We start from the raw sequence: 9,889 nt of genomic DNA on the forward strand, positions 1-9,889 counted from the left end.
CTATTTTTGTTTATGGCACAAAAAATAAAAACCGCAGAGGTGATCAAATACCACCAAAAGAAAGCTCTATTTGTGTGAAAAAAAGGACACCAATTTTGTTTGGGAGCCACGTCGCACGACCGCGCAATTGTCAGTTAAAGCGACGCAGTGCCGAATCGCAAAAACTGGCCAGGTCCTTTACCTGCATAAAGGTCCGGGTCTTAAGTGGTTAAAGGAACCCATTTAGAAAATAAAAAACAAACCTTTACAACCCCTTTAAGATATTCGTATTTCTTAAAAGTCTCTTTTTACTTTAGCACCAGAGGCACAAACATATATCCAAAGGTCCATTACCCCAATGTACGTGTAACATTTACAGATGTAGCAACATATACAGCAAAACACAAGTGCTGCTTTTATTTTCGCTCCGTCTTTTGGATGACAGCCATGTTTAGAAGAAAATGAAGATACAGGCACATCTGAATGTAAGCTTGGCACTTTCACAAAGAATTATTGAAGTGAGAGGGTTTTTAAGTGCTAGGATGTTTTGTTATTGAAGTAAATGAAAAAATTCAATTCTTTTGAGACTGAGCCAGCATTCATTGCCACTTAAAGCCACTCAGTCTTGTCTTTCTAAAACACAGTTTATTAAATAACTTTTAGGCATGGCATTCCAGAGGTAACACACCTATTGCACACGGTCAGGAGCTATCAGTTACGCGCATATTTTGCACCTGATGAATACAGTGAAGAGCAGATATGGACAGCGCCTCTTTAACTTTGAGAAGCAACTTGACTAAATAAGGGCTTCTTGCAACATTTTATTCAGGATTCTTACATACAAGGTCCAGATGTTGCAAAACACCCAGAAGTCATCATAGTGGCAGCGCTTTTGCAGTAATAGGGGATTGGGTGGTTGCATGTACAAGAATAAGAACAAAGGTGTCAATGCTAAAGCCTCATACACAGCACCATGAGAGCTTTTGGTCGGGAATCCCAGCCGTGTGTATGCTTCATCGCAGTTTTCACAACAGGAAAACTGCCGAAAAAAAAAAAAAAGAACCAGCTCTCTTTTTTCCCGCTATTCCTGGTGGTCTTTTTCCTAGCAGTTTTCCTATGTGAAAAACTGCGATGGAGCATACACACGGCCGGGATTCCCGACCAAAGCTCCATCGCAATTTTCCTTTCTGTAATACTTTTTGTGTGTAGGGGGAAAAACTCACCGAGCAGGTTCTCAGTTTTCCCCTCGGGATTCCCGACTGACTTTTTACCGCCGGGAATCCCATACGTGTATACTAGGCATAACAGACTTAGCATGCCAGATTTTGTTTAACATCCACTGGTTTAAGACAACTCCCACCAAGGGCCTCAATGTGTCAACATCTACGGGATGCTCATATACTGTTCATGCATTATTAAGCAGTTTGGGACTATCTGCCAATAGTCAGCCTAATGTACACTTACCGGCCACATTATTAGGTCACCTTGCTAATGCCGGAATGGACCCATTTTTGGCTTAAGAACTGCCTTAATTCTTTGTGGCATAGATCCAACAAGGTGTTGGAAACATTCCTCAGAGATGTTGGTCCATACTGGCATGATAGCATCACACAGTTGATGCAAATTTGTCGGCCGCACATCCATGATGCAAATCTCCCATTCAACCACATCCTAAAGTGCTCTATTGAAAAGAGATCTGGTGACTGTGAAGGCCATTGTCAGGTCACCTGTGGCCAGGTGACAAGTGCACCCCGTGGGGGTCAGGGATGCACCACATGGTAGTGAACCCTATAGCCGACTGCTGCGATCAAAGAGGAAGCGTGAACCCAAGATCGCCCAGGGCGCAGAGTCTAAGACCCAGCTTTGTGTTCACCAGAGCCTCTAGTGGTGAGGATCACCTTCGTCGCAGCTGGATCCAGGTCGCGACCCCTGGGATCCCCTAGGTCACGCTCCGCAGAGAGAGGGGAAGCAGCAGGCAGGACAAACGGTAGTGATGGGTAAGCCGAGATCAGGGCAACAGGCAGACTAGGGTAACCAAGGGACAGGCAAAAGTTCAAGGGCACAGGCAAACAGGAGAAGTCAGGGACGAGCCAAAAACGGTACACAGGAAGGTAAATCGTAGCACACTGCAAACAGGAACTTGAGCAAACAACACTGTTGAACAGCCCTGCAGGCCTGTAGTGCAATAGTTAATATAGACTTCCTGGGATGGCCTGGGTGGGGCCATACAGGAAGGAGAGAAAATAAGAAGGTAACCAGAACAGAGTCAGGCCTCTAATGGACAGATGGAAACAGGTAAGCTGCCAGATTATTGCATATCCATGACAGCCATTTGAGTACAGTGAACTCATTGTCATGTTCAAGAAACCAGTGGTGAGATGATTTGGAGCTTTGTGACATGGTGCACTATCCTGCCGGAAGTAGCCATCAGAAGATGGGTACACTGTAGTCATAAAATGATGGACATGGTCAGCAACAATACTCAGGTGGTAGGCCGTGGCGTTTAAACGATTCTCAATTGGTACTAAGGGGTGCAAAGTGTGCCAAGAAATTATCCCTCACACCATTACACCATCAACACCAGCCTGAACCGTTGATACAAGGCAGGATGGATCCATACTTTCATGTTGTTTTCACCAAATTCTGACCCTACCATCTGAATATTGCAGCTGAAATTAGGACTTATCAGACCAGGTAACGTTTTTTTCCAATCTTCTATTGTCCAATTTTGGTGAGCCTGTGCGAACTGTAGCCTCAGTTTCCTGTTCTTAGCTTACAAGAGTGGTACCCGGTGTGGTCTTCTACTGCTATAGCCCATCTACTTCAAGATTGTAGCGAGTGGTTATTTGATTTACTGTTGCCTTTCTATCAGCTCCAGTCTGCCCATTCTCCTCTGACATCAACAAGGCATTTTCATCCACACAACTTCCTCTCACTGGATATTTTTCTCTTTTTTGGACCATTCTCTGTAAACCCTAGAGTAGGTTGTGCATGGAAATCCCAGTAGATCTGGAAATACTCAGACCAGCTCGTTTGGCACCAACAACCATGCCACTTTCGAAGTCACTTAAAGTGGATGTAAACCCTCCATATACCCAGTAAAGTGAACAGCCTCAAATAATACAAGGGATGAACCAAATCTCCCTACATAGGTTTTTCATGTATTTCTGCTGTCTTCACATTTATGTACGGTTTTGAAAGTGCAGATCGTGTTAGGAAATGTTCTCTTCCTGTTTAACAGAGTGTGATGTCTGGGCATACAGCCAAGATAGGTAAAATTGCTGATTGGAGGAAAGACACACCCCCTCTCATCATAGGCAGAGACTCTCGGAGGTGTTTTGTAACAGGGCCTCTGTTTCCTGTTCATCTGTCTTTAGTGCTACAGAGAAAGGAATTGAAGAATCTGTGGCCTAAATTCCTTTCTCTGTCTCAAAGGTGAGATATTAGACCCCTGATATTTCATTCATAAAAAAAAATCCCAATTGTGGCACCACCTGTATGGAGTTTGCATATTCTCCCTGTGCCTGTGTGGGTTTCCACCGGATACCCTGGTTTCCTTCCACACTCCAAAGACATGCTGGTAGGTTAATTAGCTCCTGTGTAAATTGGCCCTAGTATATGTATGTATGAATGTGAATTAAGGGCCTTAGACTGTAAGCTCCTTGAGGGCAGAGACTGTTGTGAACGTATAATATATATTTAAAAGTGCTGCAAATATTTACAGCACTGAATAGGTACCTGTGATAAAAGGGATTAAAAGTGTACCAGCATTTGTATTTAAATATCTGGATCTCCACTATTATGTCCGCCCATCACTCATTCACAGCGCTCTGTGAATGGATAACAAGGGGCCAGATTCACAGAAGAGATACGACGGCGTATCTCTGATACGCCGTCGTATCTCTCAGAGTATCTATGCGACTGATTCATAGAATTGACTTACACCGTTGGATCTTAGGATGCAGTACCTCGGCCGCCGCTGGGGGGAGTTTGCGTCGTATTCCAGCATCGGGTATGCAAATGAGGATTTACGGCGATCCACAAAGGTTTTTCCCGTCGTTACGTCGTCGCTAGTAATTTTTTCCCGTCGCAAAGTTAGTCATACTTTAAAATGCCTTAACTTTAGTCGAGCCATGTTAACGTATGGCCGTCGTTCCCGGGTCGAATTTAATTTTTTTTTTGTTTTGGCGTAAGACGTCCGGGAATACGAATGGACGCTACGCACGTCGCCGTTCTAAAAAATGACGTCACATCGCGCAAAGCACGGCGGGAATTTCTAAACTGAGCATGCGCAGTACGTCCGGCGCGGGAGCGCGCCCAATTTAAATGGTACACGCCCCATTTGAATTGGGCGGGCTTGCGCCGGACGTGTTTACGATACACCGCAAGTTTCCAGGTAAGTGCTTTGTGGATCAGGCACTTACACTGAAAACTTGCGGCAGTGTAACGTAAACGGGTTACGTTACACGGCCGCAATTATTCGTGAATCTGGCCCAAGGTTCTTAAAATAGAATACATGTGCTTAGGGGGTAAGGTGTTTAATAGTGTACTAGTGGAAGGGCGTGCTAAAAGTCCAAGGGTTGTGGGTAAAAAATGACTTGCCTTTCCCCAAGCGCTGACAACCCTTGCTACGCCACTGTGTATATATACACGATTCTGCACTTTCGGGTTCCTCATCTCTGCTATGATTAGTCACAGACTAGGGTGATTAAAAAGTTAACTGTATGTCAGTGTTTTTGTGTTTACTTTCAGGTGCTATTACTACGGGATGAGTCATTTAACCCCTTCACAGCCAGTGCCATTAGTACAGTGACAGTGCATATTTTTTAGCACTGATCAATGTATTAGCGTCACTGGTTCCCACAAAGTGTCAGTTAGAGTCAGATTGTTCACCACAATATCACAGTCCCATTATAAGTCACTGATCTCCACCAACACTAGTATAAAAAAATATATATTTTTTTTATTCCAGTATACATAACATATTTGTAGACGCTATAACTTTTGCACAAACTAATATACACTTACTGGGATTTTTTATATATAAAAAAAAAACATAGAATACATATTGGCTTCAATTTATGAAGAAATTCGATTTTTTTTATTGGATATGTTTTATAGCAGAAAGTAAAAAATAGCTTTTTCAGCATTCAGAGACAGGAAGAGGACAGGACCTCCCTGCAGTAAAGATTTCTACAGATCCCATCTGCCTGCACACCATGGGACATACTTCACTAAGCTACCGTTCACACCGGTGCAACTTGTCATGTGATTTGACAGTTCCAAAGCACATGACAAATCGCACCCCCCATTGCCTGCATTGGAACTGTTCATGTCGCAGCAATTATGAAAAAGGTTCCTGCACTATTTTTTACCAATTTTGACTTCTGGTAAATGAAGTCACAAGCTGCAATAAAATCGGCAGTGCAAATCGCATTGATGTGCGGCTTTGAGATTGAGGTGAATAGCACGAGTTCAAAGCCTCACCGGTGTGAACCAGGGCTAAAGGTAAGTTATATGACTAAGACCCCTTTCACACTGGGGCGTTTTTCAGGTGCTTTACCAGTAAAAAAAGCACATGTAAAGTGCCTGAAAGAAGCTGCAATCCCAATGTTAAAGCCTGAGTGCTTTCACACTAAAACGCCCCAGTGTGAAAGGAGTCAGCGTTAAAAAAAAGCACCTGTAAAGCGCCTGAAAGAAGCCTCATCTGCAATCCCAATTTGAAAGCCTGAGTGCTTTCACACTGAGGCGCTGTGCTGGCAGGGCGTCAAAAAAAGTCCTGCATGAAGCATCTTTGCAGCACTTTAGGAGCGGTGAATACACCACTCCTAAATCGCCCCTTCCCATTGAGGCGCTTTTTTTTTAACACCAAATCGCCTGAAAAATGCCCAGTGTGAAAGGGGTCTTAGCAGAGCTTTACCAGCATTTTTTGGGCGCTGGCAGTGTGAAAGGGCTCTGAAAGCACTCAGGCTTTCACATCGAGATTGCACATGAGAATTCTTTGAGCCTGAAAAAGTCCCAGTGTGAAAGGGGTCTAAAGCTGTAAATTCTTGTTGTCTAAACTTCAGCTTAGTTTTCAATTTAGGTACTGCATGAAGTTTTAAGATGTAAAGTCACTCTCATGATTCTACTCCTTCTTTAATCACATTGCAGCATACTACAGTTTTAGGGTACTTTCACACTGAGGCGCTAGGTGCGCTGGCGGTAAAGCGGCGCTAATTTTAGCGGCATTTTACCACCGTGTTTGCTGCAATTTTCGGGCGCTAGCGGGGAGATTTTAACCCCCCGCTAGTGGCTGAAAAAGGGCTAAACCCGCCTGCAAAAATGCTGCTTTGCGGCGGTTTGGAGGCACTAACCCATTCAATTCAATGGGCAGGGGCGCTATAGGAGCGGTATGTTTACCACTCCTACCGCGCCTCAAAGGTGCGGCTGGCATGACTTTTTTTATCGTCCCGCCAGCGCAGTCCTCCAGTGTGAAAGCCCTCAGGCTTTCACACTGGATAGAAAGGAGCGGCTCTTTCAGGGCGCATTGCAGGCGCTATTTTTAGCACAATAGCGCCTGCAAAGCGCCTCAGTGTGAAAGCAGCCTTAGTATGAAATAAGTCCACTGCTAACCTAATTGGGCCCCTGTTTAGGTCACAGGGCTGCTTACGAAGTCTATTACTGGAACAGCATTGGAGGGGCTCACATAGAGTCCGAGAATTATCCAAACGTGAAACTAAATGGATATTCTTAACAGACGTGCTAGTACCAAAAGGCTTGAACGTAGAACTGGCTATCAACTGTTTTATTAGTGACACATAATAATCTCTCTCAAACTCTCTTCAGTCTCTGGCACCTGAGATTTTCTCTGATTACCATCATGTGAATTTCTTGGATGCATTCAGATTGCATCAACACAATGCATAACAAATAATACCTCCACATCCCAGCCAGCCTTCTATACTTCAACTATCCCAGCCTGTCGGTTTAAAGTATATAGATTGACTTAGGATTTTGTATTCTTCTTTCACACATTTTTCAATAGAAAATACTCAGTGAATATGAAGTATATATCTCTGCACCAACCTCTAGTGGTCCGATGTTTAGGAAGCAAGGTGATTTAAAATCATACGTAATGGAAATAATGAGTACATGTTAACCTCCCTCTGAATGCAGCCAGAGGGCGTAGGGTAGCACAATAGACATCTATAGGCTCTAGTATAGGCATCTTTGCAAATATATATATATATGTTTATGGATATGTTCTCTCTATATATGGGTGTGTTTTACTTAAAGCGGGGGTTCACCCTATAAAAAATGTCTAACACTACATCCAGCCCAGTTCTGCGCACCGGCGCCGAATAGAGCCGAGCTTCTTTCGGGAAGTCGTGACGTGATGTATGCGCCGTCGTTTAGCATGTCAATCAATTGCCATGTCAATAAGAACGCCCACTCCCGCGGGATTCCCTACCCGGAAGTCGCGGTGAATTCTAAGGATAAACGCTATCTACGGCGAAAAAAAAAAAAAAAAAAAAAAAAAAAAAAGGTCAGTGTAATTTTATTTGCAGAACTGGGCTGGATGTAGTGTTAGAAATTTTTTATAGGGTGAACCTCCACTTTAAGTTTTATCATGCCATCAAATGATTTTTTATCTTTATCTGTGAATTGATGGTTTCATTTAAACAACCATTTTCAATTACATTTTTATGCTATGTTTATGTTATTTTTACATTAATGGTATGTGTGCGCATTACAATACTTCAACATACTTTAACATATTTTAAAAGATTTTAATATGTCTACAGTTTAAAACATCTTTTATGCTTGCAGTAGTGCATATTTTAAATAGGCCAATATACTTACTCATATAGACTTTCTGGCTCGGATTCACAAAGCACTTATGCCGACGTATCTCGAGATATGCCGCGTAAGTGTAAATATGCACCGTCGTATCTATGCGCCGGACTCTGAAACCAAGATACGCCTGAAAATAGGCTTCATCCGACCGACGTAACTTTCCTACGCCAGTGTATCGTTGGCGCATATTTACGCTGGACGTAGGTGGCGCTCCCATTGATTTCCTATTCAAATATGGAAATGAGGGAGATACGTCAATTCACGAACGTACTTGCACCTGGCGCATAATATACGCGATTTGCGCAAGTCGTACGTCCGGCGTAAAGTTATTCCCCCTATAGGAGGCGCAACCCATGCAAAGGTATGGACCAGGGAACACAAGCCGTCCTATCTTATGTCGTTTACATTGTACGTGAATATGACTAGGCGTAGGTTACGTTAACGTCGTAGGCAGTGAACCGTCGTATCTTAGGGAGTAGTTCCGACGTGATTCTGAGCATGCGCACTGGGTTGTGTCCACGGGACAATCTGCCTGGAGTTTGCATGTTCTCCCTGTGTCTGCGTGGGTTTCCTCCGGGAACTCTGGTTTCCTCCCACACTCCAAAGACATGCTGGTAGGTAAATTGGATCTTGTTCAAAATTGGCCCAGTATATATATGTATATCTGTGTGTATGACTGTGTCCCTAGCGTGTCGTGACTCTACGGGGTAAAATGACCGCACCAGCCAAGCAGACACTGGCTGGAATAGCGCCCAGAGGCGATTCAGTTGGCATGTGTAGCGCTATACAAGTCATTCATTCAATCTCGGTCGTAGAAGTGTGATGACGCACGAACGCAACTGACGTCTATTAGGGGCGGATGTTGAGTATATTTAAATCCGGTCGTTTAGACGGGGAGTCACACCCTCAGACGATATCAGGAAGTGACGAAACGCGTCAGCGCGGGACTCCCCATCAACCAAAATGGACGTATCGTGTGCGCTCCACGACGATTAACCAGGAAGACACTGGGGGAACTGTACAACAGCTGTCTTCAGGGTCAAGTTAGTGAGAGCTAATGCAGCACACATCTTTTGCCTGTTTTGATTATCTTTTCGGTACGCACATATGTACAAAGGGGGTATCTTTTTTGGGTTAAAGCGTTAAAAAACAATACTGCTCTATATGGATTTTATTTTCCACATGTGTCCGGGGAATTGAATATCAACGATCATTAAAGTGGTAACCATAGACGGTTGATGCTGCGGTGTATTGAATGCTGTTTGAAACCTTACATCTGGTGAGTGTATCCCCTGAAGGGGACTATATCCCCCCACGCGGTGAACATCCCTTGGTGAATGGAGCACTCTTGTTAAAGCACAACCATCCCTGTCATCTGTACTGATTGTCATTTATACAAACGCATTGTTTGCAGTGCTGCTGCAGGACTATTTGTGGCCTTGTTTTGAGTTTGTTCATTATTTCTGCCATTTTGTTATACATCTTAATTTCAAGCAGCTGCTTTTCTTGGGTATGAACATCTGATCAGCGGTGTTTAATAGATCTTTGTAGCTTATTCCACAAGCGCTGAGCTGTACTAAGTAGGTAGGGCCATTTTTTCAGTACTTGTGTTGTGTATTACAGGATAATGCCTACATGTACAATACCAGTTGTAGTAAAAGTCAAGCTGGAAAACAGCAATTGTTCATTTTTATTTTCCTTGCTGCTGCGAGATGCTTGAATGTTGCAGTTCCAATGTTTTCAGGAGGTGACAGGAGAGAACAATATTGTTACATATGTCAGGTATATTCTTTTTCTCTAGAAACATGTTCTAATTCTGCTTTTGATTAACCTCAGCAGCTTTTCAGCCTATTATGTGATTCAGAGGAACCATTTTACACAATGCCACAATCAATAGCTACAGAGAAGCTTTGCTGGATGTTTCGAGGGGATATATGATATCAGACCCACAGGTGATAGCCATCATTATCATCTATCTGGCACTACTTATATTTCTCCAGTTGTATCAGAATGGATACAACTACAGGCCAAACGTTTAGAATTAACCATGAATGCTCCTAGATTTATTGAT

The sequence above is a fragment of the Rana temporaria genome, chromosome 3, assembly GCF_905171775.1.
Source record: "Rana temporaria chromosome 3, aRanTem1.1, whole genome shotgun sequence".
Lineage (NCBI taxonomy): Eukaryota > Metazoa > Chordata > Amphibia > Anura > Ranidae > Rana > Rana temporaria.